The 20556-nt window shown below is 42.3% G+C and overlaps 1 protein-coding gene across 4 annotated transcripts in view; it reads left to right on the top strand.

Moving 5' to 3' along the window:
* Nucleotides 1-20556, top strand: part of DAAM1 (dishevelled associated activator of morphogenesis 1) — a 218840-nt gene that overhangs the window by 92383 nt on the left and 105901 nt on the right. Inside the window, exon 1 of one of the 4 annotated variants that reach the window (XM_069733390.1) lies at nucleotides 11097-11229. The exons of the other annotated variants lie outside the window; for them this stretch is intronic. The gene's annotated coding sequence lies outside the window, so the exon portion shown is untranslated. Of the gene's footprint in view, nucleotides 1-11096; nucleotides 11230-20556 lie in introns of those variants that run through there. 4 annotated transcript variants of the gene reach the window in all.

The following is a 20556-nucleotide window of genomic DNA, read 5'->3' on the forward strand; positions in this document are numbered from 1 at the left end:
TATATATATATATATATATATATATATATATATATATATATATATATATATATACCGTATATACTCGAGTATAAGCCGACCCGAGTATAAGCCGACCCCCCTAATTTTGCCACAAAAAACTGGGAAAACTTATTGACTCGAGTATAAGCCTAGGGTGGAAATGCAGCATTTACCGGTGAATTTCAAAAATAAAAATAGATCATTATTGCCCCATAGCTGTGCCATATAGTGCTCTGCACTGTTCATATTGCTCCATATCTGCCCCATATAGTGCTCTGCACCGTTCATATTGCCCCATATCTGCCCCATATAGTGCTCTGCACCGTTCATATTGCCCCATATCTGCCCCATATAGTGCTCTGCACTGTTCATATTGCTCCATATCTGCCCCATATAGTGCTCTGCACCGTTCATATTGCCCCATATCTGCCCCATATAGTGCTCTGCACCGTTCATATTGCCCCATATCTGCCCCATATAGTGCTCTGCACCGTTCATATTGCTCCATATCTGCCCCATATAGTACTCTGCACCGTTCATATTGCTCCATATCTGCCCCATATAGTGCTCTGCACCGTTCATATTGCCCCATATCTGCCCCATATAGTGCTCTGCACTGTTCATATTGCTCCATATCTGCCCCATATAGTGCTCTGCACTGTTCATATTGCTCCATATCTGCCCCATATAGTGCTCTGCACCGTTCATATTGCTCCATATCTGCCCCATATAGTGCTCTGCACCGTTCATATTGCCCCATATCTGCCCCATATAGTGCTCTGCACCGTTCATATTGCCCCATATCTGCCCCATATAGTGCTCTGCACCGTTCATATTGCTCCATATCTGCCCCATATAGTACTCTGCACCGTTCATATTGCTCCATATCTGCCCCATATAGTGCTCTGCACCGTTCATATTGCCCCATATCTGCCCCATATAGTGCTCTGCACTGTTCATATTGCTCCATATCTGCCCCATATAGTGCTCTGCACTGTTCATATTGCTCCATATCTGCCCCATATAGTGCTCTGCACTGTTCATATTGCTCCATATCTGCCCCATATAGTGCTCTGCACTGTTCATATTGCTCCATATCTGCCCCATATAGTGCTCTGCACTGTTCATATTGCTCCATATCTGCCCCATATAGTGCTCTGCACTGTTCATATTGCTCCATATCTGCCCCATATAGTGCTCTGCACTGTTCATATTGCTCCATATCTGCCCCATATAGTGCTCTGCACCGTTCATATTGCTCCATATCTGCCCCATATAGTGCTCTGCACCGTTCATATTGCTCCATATCTGCCCCATATAGTGCTCTGCACCGTTCATATTGCCCCATATCTGCCCCATATAGTGCTCTGCACCGTTCATATTGCTCCATATCTGCCCCATATAGTACTCTGCACCGTTCATATTGCTCCATATCTGCCCCATATAGTGCTCTGCACCGTTCATATTGCCCCATATCTGCCCCATATAGTGCTCTGCACTGTTCATATTGCTCCATATCTGCCCCATATAGTGCTCTGCACTGTTCATATTGCTCCATATCTGCCCCATATAGTGCTCTGCACTGTTCATATTGCTCCATATCTGCCCCATATAGTGCTCTGCACTGTTCATATTGCTCCATATCTGCCCCATATAGTGCTCTGCACTGTTCATATTGCTCCATATCTGCCCCATATAGTGCTCTGCACTGTTCATATTGCTCCATATCTGCCCCATATAGTGCTCTGCACTGTTCATATTGCTCCATATCTGCCCCATATAGTGCTCTGCACTGTTCATATTGCTCCATATCTGCCCCATATAGTGCTCTGCACCGTTCATATTGCTCCATATCTGCCCCATATAGTGCTCTGCACCGTTCATATTGCTCCATATCTGCCCCATATAGTGCTCTGCACCGTTCATATTGCCCCATATCTGCCCCATATAGTGCTCTGCACTGTTCATATTGCTCCATATCTGCCCCATATAGTGCTCTGCACTGTTCATATTGCTCCATATCTGCCCCATATAGTGCTCTGCACTGTTCATATTGCTCCATATCTGCCCCATATAGTGCTCTGCACCGTTCATATTGCTCCATATCTGCCCCATATAGTGCTCTGCACCGTTCATATTGCTCCATATCTGCCCCATATAGTGCTCTGCACCGTTCATATTGCCCCATATCTGCCCCATATAGTGCTCTGCACTGTTCATATTGCTCCATATCTGCCCCATATAGATGCTCGGTATAAATCTGTGCTGCTGCTGCTGCATTAAAAAAAAAAAAGCCATACTCCCCTTTCTTGCTTGCAGCTCCCAGCGTCCGGTCCCGGCGTCTCCCCGCTCTGACTGATCAGGCAGAGGGCGCCGCGCACACTATATGCGTCATCGCGCCCTCTGACCTGCACAGTCAGAGCGCAGAGACGCCGGGAAGATGGAGCGATGCGATGCGATACTTACCTGGTCCCGATGTCCGGCTCCTTCTCCCGGACAGCTGTCTTCGGTGCCGCAGCTTCTTTCTCTATCATTAGTCACCGTTACCGCTGATTAGAGAAATGAATAGGCGGCTCCACCCCTATGGGAGGTGGAGCCGCTTATTCATTTCTCTAATGAGCGGTCCCACGTGACCGCTGAAGAGGGGAAGAGCTGCAGCTCCGAAGACCGTGGGAGGGCAGGGGGAGCGCCAGGATCGCTGGGACTAGGTAAGTATACCTCAGCGCCCTCTCCCCCTCACCCGCCGACCCCACCGCTACCGTGACTCGAGTATAAGCCGAGAGGGGCACTTTCAGCCCAAAAATTTGGGCTGAAAATCTCGGCTTATACTCGAGTATATACGGTATATATTCTGAAAAAAGAGAATTAGAGCAGCACAAAGAAAAAGTCTGGGTGCGGAGCCCCCCAGGCAAATACCAAACCTCAATTATAAAAAAGAACAGATGCCTCCATCTTTTCTTTTTTATATATATATACGCGTGTGTATGTATATATATATATATATGTGTGTATGTATATGTACATATACATATACATACATACATACATACTAGATGGATCGGTTATTCCAGAATATGCATGTCTACGTAGTATATTGCCCAGTGACATAGTATACAGCACAGAGCTGTATGCGTTTAGTTGGGCCATCATTTATTTTTCAACAGGACAATGACCCCAAACACACCTCCAGGCTGTGTAAGGGCTATTTGACCAAGAAGGAGAGTGATGGGGTGCTACGCCAGATGACCTGGCCTCCATAGTCACCAGACTTGAACCCAATCGAGATGGTTTGGGGTAAGCTGGACCGCTGAGTGAAGGCAAAAGGTCCAACAAGTGCTAAGCATCTCTGGGAACTCCTTCAAGATTGCTGGAAGACCATTTCCGGTGACTAATTCTTGAAGCTCATCAAGAGAATGCCAAGAGTGTGCAAAGCCGTCATCAAAGCAAAAGGTGGCTACTTTGAAGAACCTAGAATATAAGACATAATTTCAGTTCTTTCACACTTTTTTGTTAAGTATATAATTCCATATGTGTTAATTCATAGTTTTGATGCCTTCAGTGTGAATTTACAATTTTCATAGTCTTGAAAATACAGAAAAATCTTTAAATGAGAAGGTGTGTCCAAACTTTTGGCTGTAATGTACATACATACAGGGTGGGCCATTTATATGGATACACCTAAATAAAGTGAGAATGGCTGGGGATACCAATTTCCTGTTTGTGGCACATTAGTATATGGGAGGGGGAAAACTTTTCAAGATGGGTGGTGACCATGGCGGACATTTTGAAGTCGGCCATTTTGGATCCAAGGGTCATGCTGCACTTCAAACTTATTGAGAATTTCACAACAAAAACAGTAGTGAGCTTGGTATTAATGTAACTTTAGTCTTTCACGAGTTATTTACATATTTATGACCACTTATAAAATGTGTTCAAGTGCTGCCCATTGTGCTGGATTGTCAATGCAACCCTCTTCTCTCACTCTTGACACACTGATAGGAGCACCGCAGAAGAAATGCCAGCACAGGCTTCCAGTATCCATTGTTTCAGATGTTGGGGTCATCTGAAGGCAATTGTCTATGCTGTGAAGATACGAGATGTGCAGCATCTGAAACTTTTCTAGTTAGTGCTAATATTTACCCAAGGTAACAGTGGAAATAAGAGCTAAACTGTTCACTTTTTAATCGGTGACAGGTTGTCTTTAATCCAGATTTTGTATATGATATCTACTATATACCGGTAATTGTCTAAGGGTCACTTCCGTCTGTCTTTCTGTCATGGATATTCATTGGTCACGGCCTCTGTCTGTCATGGAAATCCAAGTCGCTGATTGGTCGTGGCAAAACGCCCACGACCATTGCCACGACCAATCATCGACGGGCGAAGTCCTGCGGCAACATGGCCGCTCCTTCCTCCCCGCAGTCAGTGCCCGCTCCATACTCTCCTCCAGTCAGCGCTCACACAGGGTTAATGGCAGCACTAATGGACCGCGTTATGCCGCGGTGTAACGCACTCCATTAACGCTGCTATTAACCCTGTGTGACCAAATGTTTTACTATTGATGCTGTCTATGCAGCATCAATAGTAAAAAGATCTAATGTTAAAAATAATAATAAAAAAAATATCATCATATACTCACCTTCCGGCGCCTTTCCCGCTCCTCGCGACGCTCCGGTGACCAGTACATGCATTGCGATCTCGCGAGATGATGACGTAGCGGTCTCGCGAGACCGCTACGTCATCATCTCGCGAGACCGCAATACACTCTTGAGACCGGAGCGCGCGAGGAGCGTTGGTAAACGCCTCCTGGATCCAGGGGCCAACGGAGGGTGAGTATATAACTATTTTTTATTTTAATTCTTTTTTTTTAACAGGGATATGATGCCCACATTGCTATATAATACGCGGGCTGTGCAATGTACCGCGCGGGCTGTGCAATGTACCGCGCGGGCTGTGCAATGTACCGCGCGGGCTGTGCAATGTACCGCGCGGGCTGTGCAATGTACCGCGCGGGCTGGGCAATGTACTACGTGGACATGCATATTCTAGAATACCCGATGCGTTAGAATCGGGCCACCATCTAGTCCTGTATATAGCTACACCACTGGGGTATTTCCATGAGCCTAGAAGACCAACAACCCAATGGCTTGATGCTATGAAGATAATGGCGGAGAAGACCCTGGTGGACCTTTCTAGGCTTGCACGAGGTCCGTCTTCCTACAGATCGTTCATCCATCAAGACGAAGACTGTTAATAGAGATAAACGGATCCTTTCTTGCCTCTGGTTGTCTGTATGTATTCCTCTAAAAATCTTCAGGTTGCTATTTTGTTTTACTTAAGTTTTTTTTTAGTTGTTTATTTAAATTTTAGCTTTTCACGTAAGGTTTACATTTATTTCAATGTAGCATGTGATTGCTGTTCATATAGGAAAGCAATAGAGGGAAGGAATTAGTTATGTTTTACCTTTCTAAAGGGAGCCTGTCAACACAAAAGGATCATTCAAACTAAACCCCGGCTCTCTGTGAACCCTTGGCATGGTGGAGCAGTTTAGCGTATTTTCCCACCTACTTACTTTCCATCTATCTCTGCACTCCGACATTTATGGTCTAAGAAAAAAGCCATATGGCTTATTTTTTGTGTGTAATTGTACTGTAAAACACACACACACACACAAAAAAAATAACATTTTCATTAGCGATCGCTAATGAATTTTACCAGCCGTGTATTAACGTATTTTTTAAAAAAAATTTATAACCAACTTATTTCTGTGTCCATAGGGTTGTTGTTTGGGATGTTGTTTTTTGCAGCAGAAAAACTGTCTAATCCTGGATGTATGGAGGATTTGTTAGTTTAGAGGGTGAGCTGTGAATACCTAGGGTCTGGTATGTGAACTCAGAAACTGTAGGGATTTTATATAGCGGTGACAGAATGTACCTCGGCTGTACAGAGAAGAATGTAAACATTCCCATGTGGACTTAAAACTGAAAAAAAAACACCCCATGTCCTTCTAAGAGCATAGCCCGCTCCCAGAAACCACCAGTGTAAGCGCCATGTCCATATTTAGAGGTAACGTCAGGTTAGTATGGATTTTGTGATGTACGAGCCCCTGAAAGATGAATTGTTTTGAGTTGGGCTTAACTTGAGTTTTTCTCAGACAAATGGTCAGAAAATCCCTGTTGAATGACTTGATGTTACTTCTCGTGTTATCCGAGAGAGAACCTCCTCGTGAAGTCAGAGGCCTATGGAGGTAGAGGATGGCCCCATGACCTTTTGAGTAGAACGAAGTCATAATCTCACACATATTACATGGAAATGGGTTGACCAGTGATCGTTTGTTGATGGCCCGAAATACGTTGCAGACTACATCGGAACTTATTATATTTTTCAACCATCGGTGTAGCCAGTTCTGGTCATCTTCTGACAAAAAAACATGTCTGGTCTGTGTTGGTGGAAGCAAATGATCGTTCATTTCATTGATTTCATTGAACTAGCCAATAATAATAATTTTTATTTATATAGCGCCAACATATTCCGCAGCGCATTACAAATTATAGAGGGGACTTGTACAGACAATAGACATTACAGCATAACAGAAATACAGTTCAAAACAGATACCAGGAGGAATGAGGGCCCTGCTCGCAAGCTTACAAACTATGAGGAAAAGGGGAGACACGAGAGGTGGATGGTAACAATTGCTTTAGTTATTCGGACCGGCCATAGTGTAAGGCTCGGGTGTTCATGTAAAGCTGCATGAACCAGTTAATTGCCTAACTATGTAGCAGTACAGACACAGAGGGCTATTAACTGCATGAAGTGAATGAGAACATAATGCGAGGAACCTGATTTTTTTTTTTTTTTAAATAGGCCACACAGGGATCGTTAGGTTAATGCTTTGAGGCGGTAGGCAAGTCTGAACAAATGAGTTTTTAGGGCACGCTTAAAACTGTGGGGATTGGGGATTAATCGTATTAACCTAGGTAGTGCATTCCAAAGAATCGGCGCAGCATGTGTAAAGTCTTGGAGACGGGAGTGGGAGGTTCTGATTATAGTCAACCATTTCTTTCAACTTTAAGGGAATCCATACACAATAGGTTAAAGTGGTGCTCCCATTTTTTATATTGAGAAGTGCACCGCTGCCTTGCCTTCTGGTTTCCTGTTGCCTGGTGGCGGTGCACTTCCAATGATTGACAGTTCGAGCTGCTGGTTTTGAAGTGTGCACTCTGGAATGCTGCAAGGACAGGCAGCTTTGCCTCTGCAGAACAGAGAAGCACTGGGGGCATGACGCAATCCGGCTTCAGAGCAGCGTCTGCAGTCTGTATAACTAATAGCTTGTAAGCGCATGCTCCTTGCCTAAGAAAGCGGCCAGTAACCTTGGCAATGGACTATATACTGCACAAATACGTCCGTTCTTGAGAACAGAGAGGACTTTATTTTTTTTAATCCTTCTATATTATTTCTAAACACTCTTTTTCAGTGATTACTTTGTATCTCTGTCCATACTGCACCCACACACACAAATTTGAGAGGTAAACTTGCCCCCTTCAGCAAGAAAATAGCCAAATAAACAACACATTCACAATGTGATCACAAAATACAGTTTAAACATTAAAGGGAACCTGTCACCCCCCCCCCCCCAGGTGTTTTTAGCTAAAAGAGCCATCTTGTGCAGCACTATTGCTGCATTCTGTCAAGGTGGCTCTTTTAGTTGGGGTCCCTTCCAATGCTAAAATATTCATTTTTACAATTTGCCCCTCATACCGGTAGTCTGTCTGGGGGCATGTCTTTCCCCCCCCCGGACACAAACACCTCCCAGCCATCCCTCAGCCTCTCCGTGCACTGGGAGCCACCTCCTCTGCAGTAATTAACGTCCCCGACGCCTGCGTTGTAAGTTCCCATCATGTGATGGGAGTCGAAGGGCAGCGCAAACTGCGCATGCCCGAAAAAAAAACTAAAACTAACAGCGCAGGCACCGGGAACGTTAATGACTGCAGAGGAGGTGGCTCCCAGTGCACGGAGAGGCTGAGGGATGGCTGGGAGGTGTTTGTGTCCGGGGGGGAAAAGACATGCCCCCCAGACAGACTACCGGTATGAGGGGCAAATTATAAAAATGAATATTTTAGCATTGGAAGGGAACTAAAAGAGCCACCTTGACAGAATACAGCATTAGTGCTGCACAAGGTGGCTCTTTTAGCTAAAAACGCCTGGGGGGGTGATTACTTCGCCCCACACACACAAATACACCATTTGAAAGGTACACTTACGCCCTTCAGCAAGAAAAGACACAAACAAACCACACATTCACGATTTGATCAATAAATACAGTTTAAACATTAATTTTCAGAAACCTGCTGAAAAAAACAATAACCTGCAGGTGGCACCACAACTTCAAGACATTTTTTTAGCCTCTACTTATTAAACCAATTTATTGTATTACCAATCTACATGTATAAATACCTCTCTGTGTTTATCATCTCATTAAATACATTAACATTTGACCAGCTTGATTTTCCTGAAATTGCCTGCACCCCCGACAACCAATGTGCGAAAATTTCGCACAGGCCAACTAGTAAGAGATGAATTACAAAGTTGCTAGTTTTTACAAGTACCAGTACTTGGTAATTTTACCCATTAATGAAGATGAGACAACCCTTTTTAAGACAAGTCAGATGTGTAGTCAGCCTAATTAATAATTGACAATTTAATAAAAAAAAACCTCATTGGCTTTTTTGAACTAGGTGGCGATTTCATTCAGAGACACCTGTATTGGGTACTCTTGGTATACCTATAGTTGTGCAATCTCCGATTCTTTGGAGCTGTGATATTTTGTACAGTTTTTGTATAGCGTTTGGGTGTCATTGTACCTGATTATTCTTTAATGCTTTTAGAGGAGAATATCTCCATAATGCCGTGCCATATGGAGGCACCATACAGCAGCAAGTGCCTGGTCTTTACTGCTGAGGTCTTTTTTTTTTTTTTACTCTGTTCAGTCTACCTTTGTCATTAAAAATGAATCTGTCTGCGCGGGATGACTTTTCAAACAAAGTACCGCTGTTTGGTGCACCCTTGGTAAGGCCAAACATTTAAGTGCACTGCCCCACCTACCGTACTTGTTTTTCCTCTATCTCCACCCCACCTCTTCTTTGATTGAGAGCCAGAGAATGGTGGCGGAGATGGATGGAAAATAAGTTAATGGGAAGGTGCACTTAAATGTTTTGTTTGGCCACACCTAGGGTGCACCGTGTGTTTCTGCTTGATTTGGACAGTCCTCTAATGCTGACAGACTGCCCTTAAGTGATCTGTAGTAACCACCCATGGCCATGTCTAAAAGGATTATGTCATTGCTCTGCTCATGTGCTCGCTCTGATATCATCTTGAATATGTTCTTTGGTTTGTGGTATAAGAAGTTCTGTCAGATGATATTCTAAGAAAAACACTATACAAATCGAAGAACAAAAAATGACTTTATTTTACTAAGGGGGCAGCATACATAGCGTTTCTGATACAAGGAAAACCTTGGAGGGGGGGAGCTGAAGAAACCATGAATGATGCACCATCAGTGGTGTAACTTGAAGCTTGTTGGCCCCAATTATTGCAGGCCTTCACAAGTATTGGTCTTAATATATGGCCTAAAGGAAACTTTTGAGCCCCTTTTAGGCTGCATCCCCTGCACACACTAGTTACACCCCTGTGGATCAGGTATGAAACCTGGGCATACTATGGAGCCAAATAGTTTTGTTTTTTCTCACAACCTATTTGTGAATCCACAAGAAAAAAATGCATACTGAATTATGCAGGTATTCTCTGCTAAAAGCATTGCTTCTGGGGGACGTAGAACACCTCGGCAAGTCCCCATACAAATGGAACCTGTGGGCCTGTAATATGATTCCGTAGGGACGCGGTGTGCTGCCGGACCAGTTCATTGGTCTGCACGTTAACATGTAAAATATTGTTTATATTGTATATTCTAGAACCCTACATAGATGGGGCTTCCTGGTACATTCAGCATGTTATGATTGGGTAGATTTTGCAATGTTATCCACTTTAAGAACTTTTTTTTTTTACTTAAATGTAAGTATTTTAAGTATTTGTTCTGTTTTGTCCTCTGTGGCATCTGTATTGCAATGTCTAGTCCCGACTGCAGAATTAGTTTAATAGGATGTCCAGGCTTGGGGCTGAATACAGCTTTCACCCTATATGACTGCAGATTTGTGAGTCCTCACTGCTCATATTGTCAGGATTTGCCAGTAGCGGGCGATCATATAACCACAAGTATGCAATTTGCATACGTCCGGCCACATTCCAACTAGACGTGTCTGACCTCGGTCAATTCACTTGTATTGAGTGAGGCCGTGCACAACTAGTCGGCATGTGACCACAAATCGCATACTTGTGGCGAAATGACACTGGCACAGGAGAATCATGACCGTTTGCGCGTTGTGAGGATTCACAAGTCTGTGGTCACATACTGACTGCAAACATGAACCCTAAGCCAGGACAACCCCTTTAACTGTGAATCAGTCAGTGAGCTTGTGTTAACTAACTGGGAGAGTTTGTAACTCTTATCTGTCTTGCTCTGAGCTCTTCTTAGCAGATTCATTACCACGGGCATCAGACCACATCAGAGTTGAACTAAGAGCTTGTAAAAGCCAAACTGCGCCAATTTTTTAATGTAACATAATTGCAAAATTGATTTTTAGCCCCGAATACGAGTGTTTAGATAAAATAAAAAAAAAAACCTTAAGGTGGAAAACTGCTTGATTTCCTAGTATAAGAAGATGTTTACCATGACTAGAAGATTGTATGTGTTATAATTATGGCACTGATCCGAAGCATGGAAACCAGTGCAGACGGCTGTTGTTGGGATTGGGAGAAAACTGCCTTGTCATATGTTTGCATTTCTCCATCCACCTCCAGTGTCCCAGCTCTATCTGCATAGCTACATCATGCAGGCTCCCTAGCCCCCCAGGCTTTCCTTCCATGGGCTGGTTAGCTGAGGCCATCCAATGACGACTGCGCTATTCAGATAGGGAGGAGGGATTCCCTATTGCTTCAATGAGCAGCCACAGCTGTGTCACTTCGTGTGTCGCTGCAAGAGGAAAAGACTGGGGTGGCAAAACCTTACCCTGATTTTTTTTATTATTATTATTATTATTTATTTTATTATATTTATTTTTTGGACTTAAAACGAGATGACGTTTAAAATGGGAAATGGCTGAATAATTCCTGCAGGTGATTTTATTGGTATTTTTCTTTTTTTGGAATGGCAATTTACGTACGGGCGATATGGAAATGTAACCCGGTGTGGTAGGCTGGTGTCCCCCCCCCCCCGAACAGGTAAGGAGGAAGGAAGGCGTAATTATTCCATGCTGCAGATGTTAACTGTTTAGTATACCGTGTCGGGGGAGGCGAAGGCGGAGGTTATTCCCCACCTTGTCCAGGTGTATATTAAGATATGGAGCATATGCCGAATATATAGCTGCAGAGACTATAACGTGTGTGTGTGTGTATGTATGTAGGTATGTATGTGTGTGTATATATACATACATATGTGCACACATATATCCCCATACATAAATTATATATATATATATATCTATATTCATGTATGGGGATATATGTGTGCACATATGTGTATACTATATATATATATATATATATATATATATATATATATATATATATATATATATATATATATATATATATATATACACGTACACACACACACACACACACACATATACACACACACACACACACACACACACAATTTTGTAAATGAAAAGCATAAAATAACATTTTATTTCCATTTATTTAGCACACAAAAAAATTGAAACTATCAAAATTCTTTAGAATAAAAGATATACAAAAATGTAGTTAAAAAAAAAAACAACTTATTTTTTTTTATTTTTGGCTAATGTACAAGCATTTTGAAGGCCGTAGGACCTATTAGGTAATTGCATTTTACCCTTTTTAAATCTAAATGATTTAGAAACAAGTTTATTATATTATTATAATTTTTTTTCCTCTTTTTATTTTAGGGACTGTAGTATTATATACACACACATATGTGCCCCGTTCTTGGGATAGATGAGAGACCCGCAGACGTTTGTGCTCCTTCTGACGTTCCATAAATGTTTTCATTGTACTTATGCTTTTTAATCATTTCTATATTTTTATAGCCGCCGTTTTCCTTCTCGCACGTTTCCGACCATCCTGTGGCATTCATGCTTAGATGAGGAGCCGTGCCTATAATTTGTGGGCCGGGCTCGGAGCAGGAAGTCTGTTACCATGGAGATTATAGTAGATCTGTCTTGTAACTCCGCATGGATGGAGTCACTGTGTTTTTGGTGCTGTAAGAAGATTTCAACGAGTCCCCGCACCAAATTAATTAGAGTCCTAACTGAGGGGAAACTCATTACTCACACTAGCCTGTAGCAATTGCGCAGATTGTCTCAAGGGATTAACAATAAACCAGTAAGGAGCGAGTGGGAAACCTAGCAACCAATACCTCTCCTTCAATAAATCATGATTAAAGCGTAAAAAAAAAAAACTTTTATTCTCAGCCATTCCAATAATACAATCCTTGTACTAGAGCTCAATCTGAAGAATGGGGCATATTTGACAATAATCTCCTGCCGTCGTTTCATGGTAATATAAAGTGACAAACGGTGCTTTATGCCAGAAACCGGCGCCATTCTTTTCTGTCTAAAATTGCAGTTTAGCCACATTTACCGATATGGTTTAGAAAAAAAAGTAATGTTTTTCCCAATCTCATATAATCCCTTATATTTGCGGTGCTTTTCTTTAAAGTTGGACTCTGTTCCTAATTTGCATAAATATTAGGCCTTCTGAAATTTCCAAAATTGTAGGAATTCCAGATTCCCCGAGTTACTGTATAAAAGAAATATGTAGATGAGGGTGGGTTCATCATCTTAAAAAAAAAATTCTGTTTATAGGCTCATTCAGATGACACATAGGTCCAGGATCTGACCGCAAGGCACGGACTGGTCGCAGCTCCGCGAACCGGAGCATGACTGACTCCTAGAAATACACCAAGCTGCCAGTCTCTGGTTGGGAGAGCTGCGGCCAGTCCGTGCATTGTGATCCGTGTTTGGACCAATTTGCACAGACGTCCATATGAGCCCCATCACTGGTGGTTCTTCTCGTAATGCCCCACGGAAAGCAGCTGGGTTGTTGGTTTTGGGCAGTGCCTTTTTCGTCTTACATTTTTTTTTTTTTTTTTTTTTTAAGAAGGGTTCCCCAATGATTAGCTAATGAATGGATGTTTTGCTGCTTGGGCTTCCAGTGATCCACTACAATACTTGGTGGAACCCATAAGCAAGTGTTTCCTTCCCTGTAGCATCACAAAAAGGTGAATTGGAGCATTAGGACATGTTCCCATGCAGGATATTTTCTGTCCAGAGACAGGTGTGTTACACACTTACCAGTATAGTGCATGAGATTTTTGGAAAATCTTCACGCGCTTGGGAATATCTGCAGCGTAAATTGATATTCGGAGTATTTCACTGGCGGACGTAGGCAGAAACGGGTCCCTGAGCAAGAACACTATATAGGCCCTTTGTAGTCCTATAGCTCCTCAATGCACAATTTTACCTGTTTTGGAGGAGTGGAGGTGTAAATGGGCCCCCTATCTTCTTGGGTGTTCCAATGATATGTCCTCCCTTTTAGTATTTCTAATGCATACCGTTGGTTTGTTTGTTACCCCACAATAATGAAATACGCGGTGTAATAACACCGTATTCACAGTGATTTTGCCAGTGCTCACTGGGGACATAACCGTCCTTTCACAGTTTCTATCTAAATCGATAGGCTGTATGTGTAATGCACAGCTTTGCTGAGATTTTGATCTTTTGTTGCCTCCCAGGTTCCTTTATTTTTCACTTTTTTTTCTTTAAATGACGGCTGTCCAATTGAAACCCAAATCGAGTACGTTATTTCTTTTCTGTGCAATGGTGCAACAAAACGGAGCACCAAATACTAGTATCAACTTCACATTAGCTCTTGTGCAGCAGGATTGCTGTGGAGTGGGGTCTATGCAATTTTATTTTAATATATTTTGGGAACAATAAGTATAATTCTATTATGATGACAACTGGGGGATTAAGGGATCTCGCAGTACCGCACCTTCCAGCAATGTATCTGGGGGCTGCCGGATGTATAATCAGGTACATCCCTAGGCAATGGAGCACTGATGCAGACTTTTCACACTTTCCATTAAAACATTAATAATGGGGGGAAATATTTGAAATCCTATAAATATAATATTGTCATATATTATTGTCATTTGAAAAAGATGGCCACTGAAGCATCCATGGGATGGATTAATATTGAACCCAAATTATAGTGAACCTCATTAATCGATAATGAATATGATGTACAGAATTATTTTAACTACGTTGATACAATCTTCATGTTGTTCCATTTGCACACCTCCATTGTCGGAGGTGCCTGTGAATTGTTGAATGCTGTAAATCCGGCTGTATAGTTTGAGAATAAACATGGGGAAAAAGCTTTGCTGACAATGTACTGTAACATGTGCGCTGGGGAATCCTGAGTCTTAATGGGATTGGTTTCCATGGTAGACAACACAAAACAATGTCTAGAGACTCAGGGTGGAGTGAATATCATTCTTTTCCTGTAATCCCCAGGTGAGGAAACTGTCAAAGAAACAGGGAGCGGGTGAATTCTCTTGAAGTATTGCAGATTGTCCTGTAACGAGTCACACTGCTAACGTTTGGTAGTACGCCCAATCTGTACCAATGCTAGACAGTTTGGTCGTTGAGGTAGGACTGTCATCTTTCTCGAATATCTTGACAGATCACCGATGTTCAGGTGCACATGGCATCTGTCCTTCCTTGGACACTCGATATTTTTTGGATATTTCTTAAAATTGGAAATTGTGATCCTCAACCACAAATGTTTCAAAATGCCAGATTTTGTAAACCATTGGGGGTCTATCAAAATTGGGCTAATGATTTTGTAAATGGATCTCCAAGGTGCCCTGATTAGAGGTTCATTGCAGATTTGATGGCTCGCACAGTTGCTGTCCATTTTAATATTTTTAGGGGTTAATGAACCAATTTTGCATATCTGATTCTAGCTCACTGGGAACATAACGGAGGTTTTGCCAAATGTCTACTAATACAGTATGGGGTCAGGTCAAGGAACTTTCTTATGCATTGCATACTTAGGTAAAATATCCAGCGAAATTCCAAGCCTAGAAAATATTCAGAAATTTCTGCAATTTCCTGGTTTGATCATATGAGCTGTCACATGGCTACGATACCGGCCCGGAAGAAAGGAGTCTTTGTGTTACGTTGGTGTTCAGCAGACCTCAAATAGCCATGTAAAATTCAGGCAAACAAGTCCTTGCCCTGTTCTGCTGCAACAGGATGGGCGCGTCCAGAGGAAGTGTTACCGCTCATTTAGGAGACTGAAAGTAATGTTTAGCTGTGAGATTCCAGCTAATGACACATTTTGAATCATGAGTGTCGTATCATGGCATTAGGAGAAGACTATAAAGAGGCTTTCATTCATAAGACATTAGCAGTAGTAAGCAGGAAAATGATGTCCCGAGACATATGCATGTGACCCCCTAGGTAAACCTTAGGGAACAAAAATTGCAGACAGACCTTATCTGAAATCCAACTTTTGCACCAGTCGATGGTTAGCTGGAGGACAAAAGTTGCCAAAATCCCATTCTAGTTGGACATTGCTAATGCCGGTGACATGACAATGATCACGTCTTCTTCCTCATCTTCTGTTTTTGTAAACTGCTCATCGGAGTCTGATCGCTATTTTGTATAGAAATGGGGTAGTTTCACCCACTGTGATTATCCTCCGATGCTTGTTGATACTTTTCTGTAACGTAGTTGCTTTTGCTCCTGAGCGCCAGTCTATTCTACAAAGCCATTTCTTTAATTAGTTACAGTGACCTCTCCATTGATCCATCCTATTTGGAAATGGACTTCAATACTCTGTTCTAGTAATGAGTTTATAGAGCTATGAGTTTTAGGGCCATTAGAAAACCTTTTAATGCAAACCAAGCTATTTCTTCTTTTTTTTTTTTTCTAAATGAAGAACTATAGCCTTTGCTTTGTGTCCTGTAGCCTTACACTATTTGGATTACTACTCTGTTTAATACTCCTCCTTCCTTGAAGATATTTGATGCCAAAAGGATAGCCTTTTTGGAATCACACGTATGGTTTTTGAGCGAAAGATCAGAGTACCGTAGATGCTTTTCATCCTGTATGAATCCATTCTTGGCTTTCGCTAAAAAAAAATTGTAAACCCTCGAGGGGTCTAATTGCTGAGGCCTCCACCAATAGACCAAAATTGGGGATTTGTGTGTCTGTGTTCTGGCTGTTGCTGGAAGTCTCAGTAGTCTACTATCCTTCACTTAGAACAGATCATCAGTTCACCCGATATCTAAATAGCCTGGCCAATGCAATGTGACTTCTTGGTACCACCTGTGCCATTCACAGCACTGAAGGCACATGGATGCCTCTGCCATTCTCAACTATGACCCTGCTATGACCCTGCAGGAGAGCTCCTCTGTATTTTATACATCTCTGCTTTTATATGGCAGCATATAAAGTTATGGAATATCTCAATATAATATTGCCATACAGAAACACCATACAGTGGCAAACCTTCACTGTAATATGCTACAACCGGGACTATGTGCCACCATATAGGCTTTATCCGCTGGATCAAAATTTTGTTTTTTTTTTTGTTTGTTTTTTGTAGCATTTACAGTTTTTCAATTGATAGTAATCCTGTCATTTTGGAAATCATGACATGTTCGATAACAATTGAAAAAATAAATGTCTGTAGAAGGTTAGGATAGAGTAAAGGTACCGTCACACTCAGCAACTTTCCAACGATCACGACCAGCGATACGACCTGGCCGTGATAATTGGAAAGTCCTTGTGTGGTCGCTGGAGAGCTGTCACACAGACGGCTCTCCAGCGACCAACGATGCCGAAGTCCCCGGGTAACCAGGGTGAACATCGGGTTACTAAACGCAGGGCCGCGCTTAGTAACCCAATGTTTACCCTGGTTACCAGTGAACACATCACTGGATCGGCGTCACACACGCCGATCCAGCGATGTCAGCAGGTGATCCAGCGACGAAATAAAGTTCTGGACTTCTAGCTCCGACCAGCGATGTCACAGCAGGATCCAGATCGCTGCTGCGTGTCAAACACAACGATATCGCTATACAGGATGCTGCAACGTCACGGATCGCTATCGTTATCATTGTAATGTTCAGTGTGAAGGTACCTTTAGTCTCTACAAGATGGCACAAGATGGTCATTTCCATCCTTTTGTCGGCAGTGTTTGACAAAGTCATAGTAAAGATGGCAGTCCGGCAGCTCTACTATTCATTAAGGTTACTTATGTAGATCCTCCTGATGATGCCCATAAGCAGGAGGAGGATTCCATAGTTCTGAATTTGTTAGCTACTCCTAAATACATGAAGGAATCTTGCCATTACACATTCTGTGGCTACAACATTAATGCTTGAAATTCACTTGTTATTAAATGATCAGTCCCTGTAACTTCTAGATGAACCCAGTACCAGGTCTATTGTCTCCTGGCGCCATCATTAATCAGTATTGACCTGGATGGACATAAACATTTACTGAGCTTTTTTTCTTTTTTCCCTCTCCAGGCGTATTAATTTCCAATAGCTTGTTCTAGGGAATTGGCTTTTTTCATGTTGCATGTAATGGACTTTGGCCTCAGCTGTTGGCAGCCAGATGTCCATTTGTAATGAATGATCTGGGGATATCTCTCTTTGTTCCTCTTTGAACACATATATTTTTTCACACTTTCAGAGATGTTCAGATCCTCATTCAGTGAAGTGGCGACATCTGACTCCTGGATCCAAGATGTAATGACCCGACAATTGGGTCACCAGGGATTACCATTCTATACTATATATAGGAGCTGTTTACCCTCAGGAGATGCAGACTATGGAAGCTCACATATGGGTTATTTATCCACTATATGCTCATAAAATATATAGTTCGTGATCGGGGGCAAATAGACATATTACATAGGGGCTTGTATTGACAAACTTTTATTCTGGAGTGTTGGTAGCCTTGTCATTCTCTTACTGGTAGAGCTAGACCACAAACTAGGAAGCTGAAAGTTGATCAATAATTGCTTTTAAAGGGGCTCTTCACATTTCTGAAAATGGTGATGTAAGAGATGCTATCACTTTCTGATTGATGGGAGTCTGACTGCCACAATATCCACCAGTCCCTGAAATGAAGAGACTACAGTTCTCAATTACATGTGTGGCCCTTTTACGGAGCATCACTCCCCACCATCAGCCAGATGAGCCCTACTAATCGCAAAGTGATTGTATGTTGTAACTACATATGAGAAAATCTTCCAAAATTCATTTCGGCCTAGATTTCTTTGAATCGTACGACAAATTTGATTCGGTCCAAATAATTGTGGTTCACATACAATTGCCATAAGTATGCTCGGAAGTCTCTTCAGGCCCCAAAGCATAATAAATGGAGCAAAGGTAGAAGGTCGTGCACCTCCACAGCTCCTTAGTCCTTCTCGCCAATCTTCAGTTCTCAGTCATGTGCATCACCTTCCCCACATGGTTGTGTGTGGCCTCAGAGCCAAAGAGGAAGAACCGAAGTTCAGGGAGACGGAGTGGCGTAATAGCCTAGACCAGGGGAGTACAATTTATTTTATTATCTTAAAGGGAACCTGTCACCCCCAAAACCGAAGGTGAGCTAAGCCCACCAGCATCAGGGGCTTATCTATAGCATTCTGTAATGCTGTAGATAAGCCCCTGATGTATCCTAAAAGATGAGAAAAAGAGGTTAGATTATACTCACCCAGGGGCGGTCCCGGTCCGGTCCAATGGGTGTTGCGTTCCGGTGCCTCCTATCTTCATCAGATGACATCCTCTTCTTGTCTTCACGCAGCGGCTCCGGCGCAGGCGTACTTTGTCTGCCCTGTTGAGGGCAGAGCAAAGTACTGCAGTGCGCAGGCGCCGGGCCTCTCTGACCTTTCCCTGTGCACTGCAGTACTTTGCTCTGCCCTCAACAGGACAGACAAAGTATGCCGAAGCCGCAGTGTGAAGACAAGAAGAGGACGTCATCGTAAGAAGATGGGAGGCCCCAGACCGGACCACTACGCCCATCGGATCAGACTGCAGCGGGACCGACCCTGGGTGAGTATAATCTAACCTCTTTTTCTCGTCTTTCAGGATACATCTGGGGCTTATCTACAGCATTACAGAATGCATTCCAGAATGCTGTAGATAAGCTCCTGATGCTGGTGGGCTTAGCTCACCTTCGTTTTTGGGGGTGACAGGTTCCCTTTAACTCTGTCCCAGCCTTAAAAATAATCTGGCAAAATGGTTGGCTTCCCCTTTTACTAGATTCCTGCAAACCGAATCACAAAATAAATGGATTCACCAGAATTATAAATTTTGGTGAAATTAATTTGTTTCATTATGGAATTCTTCTTGAATCATAACCAAAAGATAGAACAATTTTTCTTAAAATAATTGACATCTATCTGAATATCAGGTCATATTTAAGTTTTGAATGAAAATGTTGACTACGCTTCACAACTATATCAATAGATCCAATGAAATGTTCGGAATTGGTTCTTCACAGAAATTATGATTATGTTCAGAAGCCTGATTTCTCTTTTTAGTTGTCTTTCTTATGCATAAAGTATCACAGAAAGTTCTTGGGAAGGGGTTCTTGCAATTTTTAGTTAACTGTTAGCTCCCACTGAACTGAATGTGTAGCGATCGGAGTGACCCATGTGGAATCTTAACGATTAAGAGAACAACACATCGGTAGCCATATGAAACAAACGAAGCATTGATGTAATATTGTTGTAAAAAAGTTTTACGATTTTTCCTGTAATTTAGTTATAGGTGGAGATTTTGGTGAATTGGAGGGAAGGGTGACTTTTGACCGTCTACGAACAGCACTGCAAAGTTTTGTGTTTATGCAAAAGTTTTCTTGGCTCTTGTCTGCTAGCGTCACCATACTTTGTAACTTTTCCTTTATAATTAATAGGTGAATGAAATGCCATTTATTGTCTACCGTTGCAATGTTGGCCAACTTCCTCTCTTACATTGAAGGAAATTGTTGATGTATAATGCATGGGCATTAATCCATTATTTAAGCAGCACTCTTCACATAGGCACAGGCAGCTTATACTGCTAAACACTGAGCATTTAAGTGAAGTTGTAGAGTCAGCACTTAACAGTATAGAGAATAATAGATGAGGAGGATGCTGTTCGAAACAATACTGCAAAATTGTAGGTTTTCTGCAGTTTAACTGGACTTCTGTGGGATATTTGGGTTTTCCTAATGCTATCACTTTCAGGTCTTTCCTCAAGTGGGTATAATAGGAGGCAGTGATGTTACTGTTAAATAATATATGGCCGTTCATGTATTCTTCATGTTATGTTCCATTCGGTTTGGGGTAAACGGCCAGTCTGCATTTGTTTTTGATTATTTGTATACAACACAT

The sequence above is a fragment of the Ranitomeya imitator genome, chromosome 1 (assembly GCF_032444005.1).
Source record: "Ranitomeya imitator isolate aRanImi1 chromosome 1, aRanImi1.pri, whole genome shotgun sequence".
Classification (NCBI taxonomy): domain Eukaryota; kingdom Metazoa; phylum Chordata; class Amphibia; order Anura; family Dendrobatidae; genus Ranitomeya; species Ranitomeya imitator.